At 37.9% G+C, this 16,054-nt stretch overlaps 1 protein-coding gene across 6 annotated transcripts in view; it reads right to left on the bottom strand.

Moving 5' to 3' along the window:
• FYTTD1 (forty-two-three domain containing 1) overlaps nt 1–16,054 on the bottom strand; it is an 88,198-nt gene that overhangs the window by 59,601 nt on the left and 12,543 nt on the right. The window lies entirely within an intron of this gene.

Here is a 16,054-nt window from a genome sequence, read left to right as displayed (position 1 = left end):
AAGCACATGAAGAGATGCTCATTTTCATTGGCTATAAGGGAGATGCAGATCAAGACTACAATGAGATACCACCTCACACCTATAAGAATGGCTGCTATTAAGTCCCCTTCAGGGAATGGTGAAAAAGGGGGAAAATACAACTTCCCCAAGTTGAAGTCTTGATATTCTCACAAGCAGTGCGGACAACCAAAGCTATAGCCCGAGCCCCCAATCTTGGGGTTTGTTCATATGAAACTTAACCCCACAAAGGATAGGTCAAGCCTACTTAAAATTAGGCCTAAGAGTCACCCCCAAGAGAATCTCTTTTGTTGCTCAGATATGGCCTCTCTCTCTCCAGCCAACACAAAAAGCAAACTCTATGTCATGTCTACATGGGACATGACTCCCAGGGGTGTGGACCCTCCTGGCAACGTGGGACAGAAATCCTAGAACGAGCTGAGACTCAGCATCAGGGGATTGAGAAAAACCCTAGAATGAGCTGAGATTCAGCATCAAAGGATTGAGAAAACCTTCTCGATCAAAAGGGGGAAGAGCGAAATGAGACAAAGTGTCAATGGCTGAGAGATTCCAAACAGAGTCGAGAGGTTATCCTGGAGGTTATTCTTACGCATTAAACAGATATCACCTTGTTATTCAAGATGTAAGGGAGAGGCTGGAGGGAACTGCTTGAAAATGTAGAGCTGTGTTCCAGTAGCCATGTTTCCTGAAGATGACTGTATAAAGATATAGCTTTCACAATGGGACTGTGTGATTCTGAAAACCTTGTGTTTTCTGATGCTCCTTTTATCTATCTTATCAACAGACGAGTAAACCATATGGAATAAAAATAAATAATAGGGGGAACAAATGTTAAAATAAATTTAGATTGAAATGCTACTGATCAATAAAAGGGAAGGGTAAGGGGTATGGTATGTATGAATTTTTTTCAGTTGCCTTTTTATTTCTTTTTCTGAATTGATGCAAATATTCTAAGAAATGATCATGATGATAAATATGCAACTATGTGATGACATTGTGAATTACTGATTATATATGTAGAACGGAATGATCAAAAGTTAAGAATACATTTGTTGTCGTATTTTTAAAAAATATTTAAAAATTAATAAAAAAAAGATCAGAAGAAAAAAAAAGAATGGCTCCTATTTAACAAACAGGAAACTACAACAGTTGGAGAAAATTTGGAGAAACTAGGACACTTACGCACTGCTGGTGGAAATGTATACTGGTATAGCCACTATAGAACACAATTTGGCAGTTCTTTAGGAAACTAAACATTGAGTTGCCCCTATGACCCAGAAACAGCACTACTTGGAATATACCAAGAAGAGCTGTAAGCAGTGACGCAACAAGCATTTGCACACTGATGTCCATTGCAGTATTATTCACAATTGCCAAAAGACAGAAACAAACCAAATGCCCATCAACAGATGAGTGAATTAACAAAATGTGGTAGAAACATACGAAGGAATATTATGCAGTAGTAAGACGAAATGACGTCCTGAAGCACATGACAAGATGGATGAGCCCTGAAGACATAAACCTGAGTGAAATAAGCCAGACACAAAAGGATAGATACTGTATGACTCCACTTTTATGACCATGGTAAAGGTAAAAACAGAGGCTTATAATAATAGGTGACTTAGAGATACACAGAAGGTAGAGATGGGTGAATGGTTAGCTAACGAAGTTGAACTCAAATGTAAGGGAATAGACAGAAGTGAAGGTGGTTCTCTAGTGGGTCTATACCTAATATCATATTGAAGGTGAACATGACTGAAAGGGCTCGTGTAGACCTATGTGTCCCACCGATTATTACTAGAAATATAAATAAGTTCTTGCTAGAACTACTTCAAAGGTAGGATTCGTGTACAAAGAGTGTTTAAGTCCAGGGTACAGGGGAAAAGCTGCTATCGCATAGTATTGGCTATGTTGAACAAGAAAACATCAGCAGTACCACAGCAACAGCAGGAGTAAATAATGGGGGGAGGGACAAGAGTTAAGGGAGGTTTAGATTTCCTATTTGGTGGGGTTGTGATAATTTTAGATAAAATTACCTATAACTAAGAGTGTTGAGGGACTGTGGACTTTGGACATTACAAATGATGCCTAATGAATTTAGGTGGCTGAAGGATGCACTGGCTAAGAAGCAGATTGGCAAATGGGGGATACATATGATCAAATACTGTGCTGCTACAAAATGAAACGAAGTCGCGAGGCATGCAATGATGTGAATGAACCTGTGGGACATTTGGTGAAGCAAAATAAGCCAGAAACGAAAGAACAATTATTGGATGGTTTCCTTTGGAAAATGCTTATAAGAAAAGGGGCCTAGATTATAAGCTCTTATAGCAGACACATTTAGTCCAGAGTGGTAACTATTATTTCTGGGTTTTGAGAGGCTGTTTTATATATACATATATATAACCTGGTATTTAGAGATAAGAATGAAGTCAAAGAGGTCGGGGTTAAAGTAATTCAGAACACAGGGGTAAAGACACTGTCTATATTTTAGAACCACGGATATTCTTTGAGACCAAAAAAAGAAAAGTTTGTTTTGTCTGAAACCTAAATTTTCTGTAGCACATAATCTAACTCAACCTATCTGTACAGCTCATTTGAACAACTAAAACACAGGGAGCCCAGAATAACAAAGAGGGCCTTTAATTCTGTATAGCTTATTGTAATGCCTGGATACATCATAGAATATAGTAAGCAAATAATCAAAAATAACTGAGTAATGGGAGAAAAAAGTATTAAACTTTACCATCAGGGAGACCCTGAATCTGTGTCAAACTTGAGGGACACTCAAATCAATATGCCAAACCCTTGATTTTGAGACTTACTGCTGTGAAGCTTATGTATGTACTGGAGAAGCCTACCTATAGGTGTGCCTAAGAGTTATTTCTGAAGGACATCTTTTGTTGCTCAGATGTGGCCTCACTCTAAGCTCAACTTTGCAAATGAAATAATTGTCCTCCATCCACATAGGACATGACATCCAGGGGTGAAAGTCTCCCTGGTGACTTGGGAGATGAACTGCCAGGGATGAGTCCAGCACTGCTGGATCAATAATTCCATCCTGACCAAAATAGGGAAAAGAAGCATAACTAATAAAGTATCAGTGGCTGAGAGAATTCAGATAGAGTCAAGAGGCCACTCTAAGGGTTGCTCTTAGGCAAGCTTCAGTTAGACATTGCTACCTATCATAACCTGCATAACCCCAACCAAAACCATTCCAGCCAATTCTAAAGAACACCTAGGGCAATATATAAGATTCTACCAAGGTTCCATGCACTAGAGTAACTTTCCAGAAAACCTGTTACCTCCAGATGGGTCCCTGGACCAGATAAGTCCTAAAACCTAGAGGGCCCAGGCTCTCCAAAATATCAGCTACTCCCATCTCCCTACCCCATATTAGTGACAGACCCTTGCAACATGAAAAAGTTAGAATGCGCATAGCCCAAATACCCCTAAAGAGAGAGACAGAAAGATCAATGGTAATGGTGGAGTTGTACAGAGAAAATAGGATTTAATAAATGAATATGACAGCTCAATCATTAAATTGATATCTCTTGTAGTTTCCAGTATCTTAGAGTAGCTAGAAGTAAAAAACCTAAAATTGTGGAATTGTAACCCATGTCAAATTCTGAAATCTGTTCTACAACTAATTGTGGTGCTGTGCTCTGAAATGTACCTTTTTATATATACATGTTATTTTCCACAAAATAGAAAAAAAAGTTGATGATGATGATAAAAAAAAGTATTTACTCCTTCTAGCCTCCAATGTTCTGGAGCAGCTAGAAGGAAAAATCTGAGATGATGGTATAACAGCCCCTGACAAACTCTGGGATCTGTCATATAATTACTTGTTAAAGAGTGCTTTGAAACCTACTGTCTTTTTATTTCTTTGTTTTGTATATGTTATATTACGCACCCCAAAAAAAAGTTTAAAAAAAAATGGGCAAAGGGCTTGAACAGACTTCTCCAAAGAAGACATACAAATGGCCAAGAAACACATAAAAAGATGTTCAACGTAATTTGCCAGTAGGGAAATGCAGATACCACTTCATACCCATAAGGATAGCAGTATAAAAAAATGTCCAAGGAAAATAACAAGTGTTGGAGAAGATGCAGAAAAATTAGAAATCTACTGCATTGTTTTTAGGCATATAAAATAATGGAGCCACTGTTAAAAATATGATGGTTCCCTGAAAAGCTAAATACAGAATTACAATATGACCTGGAAATTCCACTTCTAGGTACATAACAAAAGAAATAAAAACAGATTCTCAAACAGATACTTGCACTACAATGCTTACAGCAGCATTATTCACAATAACCAAAGGTGGAAATAACCTATGTCTCTTAGCTTGCTTGGGCTGCTATCACAAATAATGAGTTGGTTTAAACAACGTAATTTATTGACTCATGTTTTAAGGCTTGACGTCTAAAATCTACATATCTGAAAGGCTTGCTTTCTCCCTAGTCTGTAGCACTGTGGTGTTGGTCGCAGGCAAACCTTGGAGTTTCTTGGCTCTTTCATCACCTGGTGTTATTTTCTTTATTTTCTTCTTGGTTCCCACTGATTTTTCCTACTTCTTCCTGTGGCTTTCTCCTTAAATGACTTCCAGTAATCCAGATTAAGAACCACACTAGTGAGGTTCCAAGATGGCGGCTTAGTAAGGTACGTGCGTCTTAGTTCCTCCTCCTCCAAGGCAACCACTAGGTGAACTGAAGCGGTGCAGGACGGCTCCCGGAGCTACGGCAGGGAATGGACACACAGCGTGCCCCAGTCTGGACTGGCTAGTCTGACTGTGAGACTCGGCTGCGGTGAGATCCCCGAGCGGCGCGCGATTTCCCGAGCAGCGGCAGCTGCGGCGGTCAGAGCTACACCCTCCATCCTTCCCGGGCCGGCTGAGAGTCTCGGAGAGGCAAGTTTCCCAAGCCGAGGCGGCCGGCGCCCCTCTTTTGCGGGCGGCTTCGAGTCTCGGCTTCGAGTCTGCGGCTACAAGTCTCGGATCAGAGGGCTATCCAAGCCGCGGTGGCCCCTGCCCCCGCGGGCGGCTTCCTGGTCCGGTGGGGAATTCCCCAGGCCGCGGCGGCTGGTGACCGACGCCCCTCCCCCGCAGGCGACTTCCTGGTCCGGTGGCGAATTCCCCGGGCCCGCTGCGGCCGGCAACCAGCCACAGGGTCCCCTCAAGCCGCGGCAGCTGACGCCCTCACCACGCGCGGCCCCTGAACCAACGGAGAGAATTGGATCGGAAATCCCCAGGCCGTGGAGATCGGTGACCGGGGGGTTCCATTCCAAACACTTGACACAAACGCGTGCCACAAGCGCCACCTACTGGGCAGGACAAGAAAAACAGAACCCAGAGATTTCACCGAAAAATCTTACAACCTTGTTGGGTCCGACACCCAGGGAAATCTGACTAAATGCCCAGACGCCAGCAGCAGAAGATAACTGTCCATGCTCAGAAGATTGAGAATATGGCCCAGTCAAAGGAACAAACCAATAGTTCAAATGAGATACAAGAGCTGAGACAACTAATGCTGAATATACGAACAGAAATGGAAAACCTCTTCAAAAATGAAATCGATAAATTGAGGGAGGACATGAAGAGGACATGGGCTGAACATAAAGAAGAAATAGAAAAACTGAAAAAACAAATCACAGAACTTATGGAAGTGAAGGATAAAGTAGAAAAGATGGAAAAAACAATGGATACCTACAATGATAGATTTAAAGAGACAGAAGACAGAATTAGTGATTTGGAGGATGGAACATATGTATTCCAAAAAGAAACAGAATCTATCGGAAAAGAATGGAAAAATTTGAACAGGGTATCAGGGAACTCAAGGACAATATGAACCGCACAAATATACGTGTTGTGGGTGTCCCAGAAGGAGAAGAGAAGGGAAAAGGAGGAGAAAAACTAATGGAAGAAATTATCACTGAAAATTTCCCAACTCTTATGAAAGACCTAAAATTACAGATCCAAGAAGTGCAGCGCACCCCAAAGAGATTAGACCCAAATAGGCGTTCTCCAAGACACTTACTAGTTAGAATGTCAGAGGTCAAAGAGAAAGAGAATCTTGAAAGCAGCAAGAGAAAAACAATCCATCACATACAAGGGAAACCCAATAAGACTATGTGTAGATTTCTCAGCAGAAACCATGGAAGCTAGAAGACAGTGGGATAATATATTTAAATTACTAAAAGAGAAAAACTGCCAACCAAGACTCCTATATCCAGCAAAATTATCCTTCAAAAATGAGGGAGAAATTAAAACATTCTCAGACAAAAAGTCACTGAGAGAATTTGTGACCAAGAGACCAGCTCTGAAAGAAATACTAAAGGGAGCACTAGAGTCAGATACAAAAAGACAGAAGAGAGAGGTATGGAGAAGAGTGTAGAAAGAAGGAAAATCAGATATGATATATATAATACAAAAGGCAAAATGGTAGAGGAAAATATCATCCAAACAGTAATAACATTAAATGTCAATGGACTGAATTCCCCAATCAAAAGACATAGATTGGCAGAATGGATAAAAAACAGGATCCTTCTATATGCTGTCTACAGGAAACACCTTAGACCCAAAGATAAACATAGGTTGAAAGTGAAAGGTTGGGAAAAGATATTTCATGCAAATAACAACCAGAAAAGAGCAGGAGTGGCTATACTAATATCCAACAAATTAGACTTCAAATGTAAAACAGTTAAAAGAGACAAAGAAGGACACTATCTACTAATAAAAGGAACAATTAAACAAGAAGACATAACAATCATAAATATTTACGCACCGAACCAGAATGCCCCAAAATACGTGAGGAATACACTGCAAACATTGAAAAGGGAAATAGACACATCTACCATAATAGTTGGAGACTTCAATTCACCACTCTCATCAATGGACAGAACATCTAGACAGAGGATCAATAAAGAAATAGAGAATCTGAATATTACTATAAATGAGCTAGACTTAACAGACATTTATAGGACATTACATCCCACAACAGCAGGATACACTTTTTTCTCAAGTGCTCATGGATCATTCTCAAAGATAGACCTTATGCTGGGTCACAAAGCAAGTCTTAACAAATTTAAAAAGATTGAAATCATACACAACACTTTCTCGGATCATAAATGAATGAAGTTGGAAATCAATAATAGGCGGAGTGCCAGAAATTACACAAATACGTGGAGGCTCAACAACACACTCCTAAACAACGAGTGGGTCAAAGAAGAAATTACTAGAGAAATTAGCAAATACCTCGAGGCAAATGAAAATGAAAACACAACATATCAAAACTTATGGGACGCAGCAAAGGCACTGTTAAGAGGGAAATTTATTGCCCTAAATGCCTATATCAGAAAAGAAAAAAAGGCAAAAATTCAGGAATTAACTGTCCATTTGGAAGAACTGGAGAAAGAACAGCAAACTAATCCCAAAGCAAGCAAAAGGAAAGAAATAACAAAGATTAGAGCAAAAATAAATGAAATTGAAAACATGAAAACAATAGAGAAAATCAATAAGGCCAGAAGTTGGTTCTATGAGAAAATCAATAAGATTGATGGGCCCTTAGCAAGATTGACAAAAAGAAGAAGAGAGAGGATGCAAATAAATAAGATCAGAAATGGAAGAGGAGACATAACTACTGACCTCACAGAAATAAAGGAGGTAATAACAGGATACTATGAACAACTTTATGCTAATAAATACAACAATTTAGAGGAAATGGACGGGTTCCTGGAAAGACATGAACAACCAACTTTGACTCAAGAAGAAATAGATGACCTCAACAAACCAATCACAAGTAAAGAAATTGAATCAGTCATTCAAAAGCTTCCTAAAAAGAAAAGTCCAGGACCAGACGGCTTCACATGTGAATTCTACCAAACATTCCAGAAAGAATTAGTACCAACTCTCCTCAAACTCTTCAAAAAAGTCGAAGTGGAGGGAAAGCTACCTAATTCATTCTATGAAGCCAACATCACCCTCATACCAAAACCAGGCAAAGATATTACAAAAAAAGAAAACTACAGGCCAATCTCTCTAATGAGTATAGATGCAAAAATCTTCAATAAAATTCTAGCAAATCGCATCCAACAACACATTAAAAGAATTATACATCATGACCAAGTAGGATTCATCCCAGGTATGCAAGGATGGTTCAACATAAGAAAATCAATTAATGTAATACACCATATCAACAAATCAAAGCAGAAAAATCACACGATCATCTCAATTGATGCAGAGAAGGCATTTGACAAGATTCAACATCCTTTCCTGTTGAAAACACTTCAAAAGATAGGAATACAAGGGAACTTCCTTAAAATGATAGAGGGAATATATGAAAAACCCACAGCTAATATCATCCTCAATGGGGAAAAATTGAAAACTTTCCCCCTAAGATCAGGAACAAGACAAGGATGTCCACTATCACCACTATTATTCAACATTGTGTTGGAGGTTCTAGCCAGAGCAATTAGACAAGAAAAAGAAATACAAGGCATCAAAATAGGAAAGGAAGAAGTAAAACTATCACTGTTTGCAGACGATATGATACTATACGTCGAAAACCCAGAAAAATCCACAACAAAACTACCAGAGCTAATAAATGAGTACAGCAAAGTAGCAGGTTACAAGATCAACATTCAAAAATCTGTAGCATCTATACACTAGCAATGAACAAGCGGAGGGGGAAATCAAGAAACGAATCCCATTTACAATTGCAACTAAAAGAATAAAATACTTAGGAATAAATTTAACTAAAGAGACAAAAAAACCTATATAAAGAAAACTACAAAAAACTGCTAAAAGAAATCACAGAAGACCTAAATAGATGGAAGGGCATACCGTGTTCATGGATTGGAAGACTAAATATAGTTAAGATGTCAATCCTACCGAAATTGATTTACAGATTCAATGCACTACCAATCAAAATCCCAACAACTTATTTTTCAGAAATAGAAAAACCAACAAGCAAATTTATCTGGAAGGGCAGGGTGCCCCGAATTGCTAAAAACATCTTGAGGAAAAAAAACGAAGCTGGAGGTCTCGCACTGCCTGACTTTGAGGCATATTATGAAGCCACAGTGGTCAAAACAGCATGGTATTGGCATAAAGATAGATATATCGACCAATGGAATCGAATAGAGTGCTCAGATATAGACCCTCTCATCTATGGACATTTGATCTTTGATAAGGCAGTCAAGCCAACTCACCTGGGACAGAACAGTCTCTTCAATAAATGGTGCCTAGAGAACTGGATATCCATATGCAAAAGAATGAAAGAAGACCCATATCTCACACCCTATACAAAAGTTAACTCAAAATGGATCAAAGATCTAAACATTAGGTCTAAGACCATAAAACAGTTAGAGGAAAATGTAGGGAGATATCTTATGAATCTTACAATTGGAGGCAGTTTTATGGACCTTAAACCTAAAGCAAGAGCACTGAAGAAGGAAATAAATAAATGGGAACTCCTCAAAATTAAACACTTTTGTGCATCAAAGAACTTCATCAAGAAAGTAGAAAGACAGCCTACACAATGGGAATCAATATTTGGAAACGACATATCAGATAAAGGTCTAGTATCCAGACTTTATAATGAGATTGTTCAACTCAACAACAAAAAGACAGCCAACCCAATTACAAAATGCGAAAAAGACTTGAATAGACACCTCTCAGAGGAGGAAATACAAATGGCCAAAAGGCACATGAAGAGATGCTCAATGTCCCTGGCCATTAGAGAAATGCAAATCAAAACCACAATGAGATATCATCTCACACCCACCAGAATGGCCATTATCAACAAAACAGAAAATGACAAGTGCTGGACAGGATGCGGTGAAAGAGGCACACTCATCCACTGTTGGTGGGAATGTCAAATGGTGCAACCACTGTGGAAGGCAGTTTGGCGCTTCCTCAAAAAGCTGAATATAGAATTGCCATACGACCCAGCAATACCATTGCTGGGAATCTACTCAAAGGAATTAAGGGCAAAAACTCAAACGGACATTTGCACACCAATGTTTATAGCAGCGTTATTTACAATTGCAAAGAGATGAAAACAGCCAAAATCTCCATCAACAGACGAGTGGCTAAACAAACTGTGGTATATACATACGATGGAATATTATGCAGCTTTAAGGCAGGATAAACTTATGAAGCATGTAATGACATGGATGGACCTAGAGAACATTATGCTGAGTGAGTCTAGCCAAAAACTAAAAGACAAATACTGTATGGTCCCAATGATGTGAATCGACACTCGAGAATAAACCTGGAATATGTCACTGGTAACAGAGTTCAGCAGGAGTTAGAAACAGGGTAAGATAATGGGTAATTGGAGCTGATGGGATACAGACTGTGGAATAGGACTAGATACGAAAACTCAAAAATGGACAGCACAATAATACCTAATTGTAAAGTAATCATGTTAAAACACTGAATGAAGCTGCATCCGAGCTATAGGTTTTTGTTTTGTTTTGTTTTGTTTTGCTTTGTTCTTACTATTATTACTTTTATTTTTTTTCTCTATATTAACATTCTATATCTTTTTCGGTTATATTGCTAGTTCTTCTAAACCGATGCAAATGTACTAAGAAACGATGATCATGCATCTATGTGATGATGTTAAGAATTACTGATTGCATATGTAGAATGGTATGATTTCTAAAAAAAAAAAAAAAAAATAGACAGCACAATACTACCTAATTGTAATGTAATTATGTTAAAACACTGAATGAAGCTGCATCTGAGCTATAGTATTTTTTCTTATATATTTTTGTATTTTTTATTTTTATTTTTATTTTTTCTCTGTATTATCATTTTATTTCTTTTTCTGTTGTCTTGCTATTGCTTTTTCTAAATCGATGCATATGTACTAAGAAATGATGATCATACATCTATGTGATGATAGTAAGAATTACTGATTGCATATGTAGAATGGAATGATTTCTAAATGTTGTGTTAGTTAATTTTTTTAATTAATAAAAAAAAAAAAAAAAGATTCTCTTTCTTAAGAACCACTCCTGGTACCACGTTGAATTAGTTAGGTTTCTCTAGAGAATCAACAGGAAATATTCATAAATATAAAATTTATAAAAGTGTCTCATGTAACAGTGGGAACGTCGAGTCCAAAATCTGTAGGGCAGCTGATGATTCCAATGGAGTGTCTGGATGAACTCCACAGGAGAGGCTGGCCAGCCAGAGCAGCAAGAGAGCCTGTCTCTTCTGAATCCTCCTTAAAAGACTTTCACTGATTAGATTAAGCATAACTCATTAAAGAAGGCACTCCCCTTGGCTGATTACAAATGGAATCAGTTGTGGATATAGCCAATGTGATCATGATTTAATTCTATGAAATGTCCTCATAGCAAGACAGGCCAGCACTTGACCAACCAGACAAACAGGGACCACCACCTGGCCAAGCTGACACTTGCCAGGTGACCATGACACCCTCTCTGTCTTACATTCTGAAAAGCATTATGAAGGAGTATGAAAGACATCATCCAGTGCGATAATTTACTCTCTCAAGCTTTCATTCCATTTACCCTCTCTGGAGAGTATCTTCATTCTCATTACTTCAACTACCACTCGATGAAGATCTTTCACATTCTCAGTCCCACAAGGAAAGGAGTTTAATACTATCAGAACCACCTACAGAGCTTTAAAAAAAAAAAAAAATTGCTGGGTCCTCCCTCCCTTTTTGGTGACAGGACCTCTTGATACTCCTAAAAAATCACTGAGGACTCCAAAAATTTTTATTTCTGTGGGTTATGCTTATTAGCATCTAGAATTAAAACTAAGAAAATTTAAAACTACTTATTTCATTTAAAAATAATAAACTACTACATAACAGTTATTTTCTATAACAAAAATATTTAAATAGCAACACCGTTGCTATTTTGCAAATCTGTTTATAATGTCTGGCTTGAAAGAACATAGCTAGATTCTCATATGTGCTTCTACATTCAATATATTATAATTATCAAATGTTGTGTAGCCTCTACAAAATCCACTGACCAATCACAAGAGATTCAAAGTAAAATACACAATGTCTTGGAATTACTATGACAACAGTTTTGCTCTTGTGGACCCACTGAAACTTTTAACCCAGAGGAATCCAGACCACACTTTTAGAACCTTTACTATATAGTTTTCTACCACTAAAGGACATTTAAGTGGTTTCTATAAGTAATTAGTGAGTGCCCAAGTTATATTTTGGACATGGAGTTAGGAAGATTTCATTCACCTGTTTGTTCAACTACCCAAAAATATTTATTGTGAGAACGTAAAATGGTACAACTGCTGTGGAATGCAGTTTTGTGGTTCCTCAGGAAGCTAAGTACAGAATTGCCATATGATCCAGCAATACCACTGCTAGGTATCTATTCAAAGGACATGTGGGCAAGGACACAAACAGACATCTGCACACTAATGTTTATAGCACTATTATTTACAATTACCAAGAGATGGAAACAGTCCAAATGTCCATCAACAGATGAGTGGCTAACCAAGCTGTGGTATATACATACAATGGAATATTACACAGCTGTAAGACAGAATAAAGTCATGAAGCACGTAACAACGTGGACAGACTCTGAGGACGTTAATGCTAAATGAAATTAGCCAGAAACAAGCACAACACTACCTGATAGTAGCACAATAATGTAAGCATACTGAATGAAGCTGAATGTGAGGATGATAGAGGGAGAGGGGCTGGGGGCACATATGAAACCAGAAGGAAAGATAGATGATAAAGACTGAGATGGTATAATCTAGGAATGCCTACAGTGTACAATAATAGTGATTAAATATACAAACTATAAAAATATATATTTATTGAGTATCTGCCAAGAGCTCTCTGTCCTACTTGTTCTCTTACCTCAAGCTAACATCCTTATTGATATTACAATGTAGAAATATGTCTTTTTCCTAGACAATCAGTATTTAAAGGAATCCCACATCTGTTTGCACATTTGCTAAGAGCAGAACTCTATATCAGCCCCTATGACATTAGTGGGGAAGAAAACATACTAGCTCCAGCTAAACTTTATGAGATCTTAAACTGCCCCAGATACAATGTATTTTAAGGCTTAGTTCATAACCCTCATAAACAGCAAGTCTTTCTGATCCTTCATGGCCTAGATTATATTTTACCATATACATTAAATCACTCCAATCTTCTTAGAAAAAAATTCCTATATTAAGACCTACAAAACCATATGATATTTTCTCACACACTGTTTTCTCTGGCAGTTATTTTCACACCTGTTTATGCTCCTAAAAATTAACTGCTTGAAGTAAAAGATCACATTTACAAATCCTCAGAACCTGGTCAATTCAGAGCATGTATCAGGTACTTAAAATATGGCTAGCACAAAGGAACGCATTTCTGGCTCCATGAACTCTAAACAGTTATTTTCAAACAAGTCATACATAAATTATGACATTTTTAGTGGAATTTATAAGAAATCTTTGGAGATAAATCATTGGAATTAAATATTTACCTGTTACAGCTAAATATTTGTAATGAAATTTACTTCCTTAGGTTCAAGTGTTATAGAAATGGTCAGGCACATTTATTCTGGAGTTGGAACTATTATTTCTAAATTCTGAGATACTGAGCTATTTGTGCATAACATGATCATTTCCTGGAATTTCAGGTATATGTGAGGCTCACAGTTAGAGCTCTGAAGCCATGAAAGGTAGCATTATCCCCATAAAGCAACTGTTAAAAAAGTTATTGCTAAACTTCAACTAGAGATATGAATGAAACTGATCTGAATAGGACAAAGGTAATTCAGAATACAGAGTAACAGGCTCACCCCTATGAAACTTATTCCTGAAAAGGAGAAGCTAAGCCTACAAATAATTGCCTGAGTCACTCCCAGAGAATCTCTTTTATTGCTCAGATGTGGCCTCTCTCTAAGCCAAGTGAGCAGGTGGACTCACTGCCCTTACCCCTAAGTGGGACATAACTCCACGGTGTAAATCTCCCTGGCAACATAAGACAGAACTCCAGGGATGAGCCAGAACCCAGCATCATGAGACTGAGAAAGCCTTCCTGACCAAAAGGGGGAAGAGAGAAATGAGACAAATTAAAGTTTCAGTGATAAGAGGTTTCAAACAGAGTCGAGAGGTTATTCTGGAAGTTACTCTTATACATTAAATAGATATCCCTTGTTAGTTTATGGTGTATTGGAGTGGCTGGAGGGAAGTACCTGAAACTGGTGAACTGTTCCAGTAGCCTTGATTCATCAGAAAGACTGTTTAACTACACAGTTTTTACAGTGTGACTGTGTGACTATGAAAACCTTGTGTCTGTTGCTCCTTTTATCCAGGGTATATACAAATGACTAAAAAAATAAGGATAAAAAAAAAATAAATAATGGGGATGGGGTTAAAGGGTAAAAAGTTGGGGAGATTGAAATATTGGTGGTCAATGAGAGGGAGGGGTAAGGGGTATGGGAAATATGAATTTTTCCTTTTAATTCTTATTCTGGAGTGATGCAAATGTTCTAAAAATGACCGTGGTGATAAATACACAACTATGTGATGATATTGTGAGCCATTATTATATATCGTGTGTGGACTGTATGTGTGTATAGATTTCTCAATAAAAATATAAAAAAAAAAAATTGGTTTCACCCAGGGGACCAGAAAACTGTTTTCTTAAAAGGCAAGAGATTAAACATTTTATGGTTTTATGAACCACACAATCTTCATCACAACTACTCAATTACGCCCTTATAGAGTGAAAGCAGCCACAGACAATATGTAAAAGAATTAGTACAGCTGGATTCCAAACAAATTTCACATACGGGTACTGAAAAAAAAGTTGAAAAAGTGATCAGACTTCGACTACAGATATAAATCTAAGCAGGATTAAGGTAAATCAAAATACAGGGTAAAGGCTGATATGGTCTATATTTTAAAACTTCAACTTCTGTTTGGAAGAGCTGTTTATTTCATGCAAAATTTATATTTTTGCTAGAGCATTATCTAATTTAACTTGCATGGTCAGTTTATTCAAACACCATAATTACATTGAATCTTGAATAGTGAGTGAGAGTTTGTTAGTCTGTACAGGTTTAGTGTGATGCCCCAATACATCCCAGAGTAATTTGGGCAGAGAACAGATAAGTATTTGCAAAGCCCCTTGGGGGACTGGGGAGCAAGTGGGAAATATTATTAAACTTTCTCATCTGGGGAATTCCTAATATTCTCACAAGTATTAGGGACAACCAAATCAATGGTCTGAGCCCTCAATCTTAGAGCTCACCCCTATGAAACTTATTCCTGCAAAGGAAAAGCTAAACCTAAATCATTATGCCTAAGATTCACCCCAGAGAACCTCTTTTGTTGTTCACATGTGGTCTTTCTCTCTCTAAGCCAAAACAGCAAGTAAACTCACTGCCCTCCCCTCTCTATGTGGGACATGACTCCCAGGGGTATAAACCTCTCTGGCAATATGGGACAGAAATCGTGGGACGAGCTGGGACTTGGCATAAAGGGATTGAAAAATCTTCTTGATCAAAACGGGGAAGAGAGAAATGAGACAAAATAAAGTGTCAAGTGCCTGAGAGGTTTCAAACAGAGTCGAGTGGTTATTCTCAAGGTTAATTTTACACATTATAAAAAAATCCCCATTTTAGTTCATAGTGTATTAGAGTGGCTAGAGGGAAATGCCTGAAACTGTAGAGTTATGTTCCAGTAGCCATGTTTCTTGAAGATGACTATATAATGATAAGAGCTTTTGCAATGTGACTTTGTGATCACGAAAATCTGTGTCTGATGCCTCTTTTATCTACGGTATGGTTAGGTAAGTAAAAATATAGATAAACAAATAACAGGGAGGACAAAGGTTAAAATAAATTGAGTAGATTGAAATACCAGCAGTCACTGAGAGGGAGGAGTAAGGGGTATGGCATGCACGAGTTTTGTTTTGTTTTGTTTCTTTTTTAACTCTTTTGCTGGAGAGATGCAAATGTTCAAAAAAAATTATCATGGTGAAGAATACACAACAATGTGAGGAT

The sequence above is a fragment of the Tamandua tetradactyla genome, chromosome 10 (assembly GCF_023851605.1).
Source record: "Tamandua tetradactyla isolate mTamTet1 chromosome 10, mTamTet1.pri, whole genome shotgun sequence".
Taxonomy (NCBI): Eukaryota; Metazoa; Chordata; class Mammalia; order Pilosa; family Myrmecophagidae; genus Tamandua; species Tamandua tetradactyla.
This window is presented reverse-complemented; position numbering and strand designations above follow the sequence as displayed.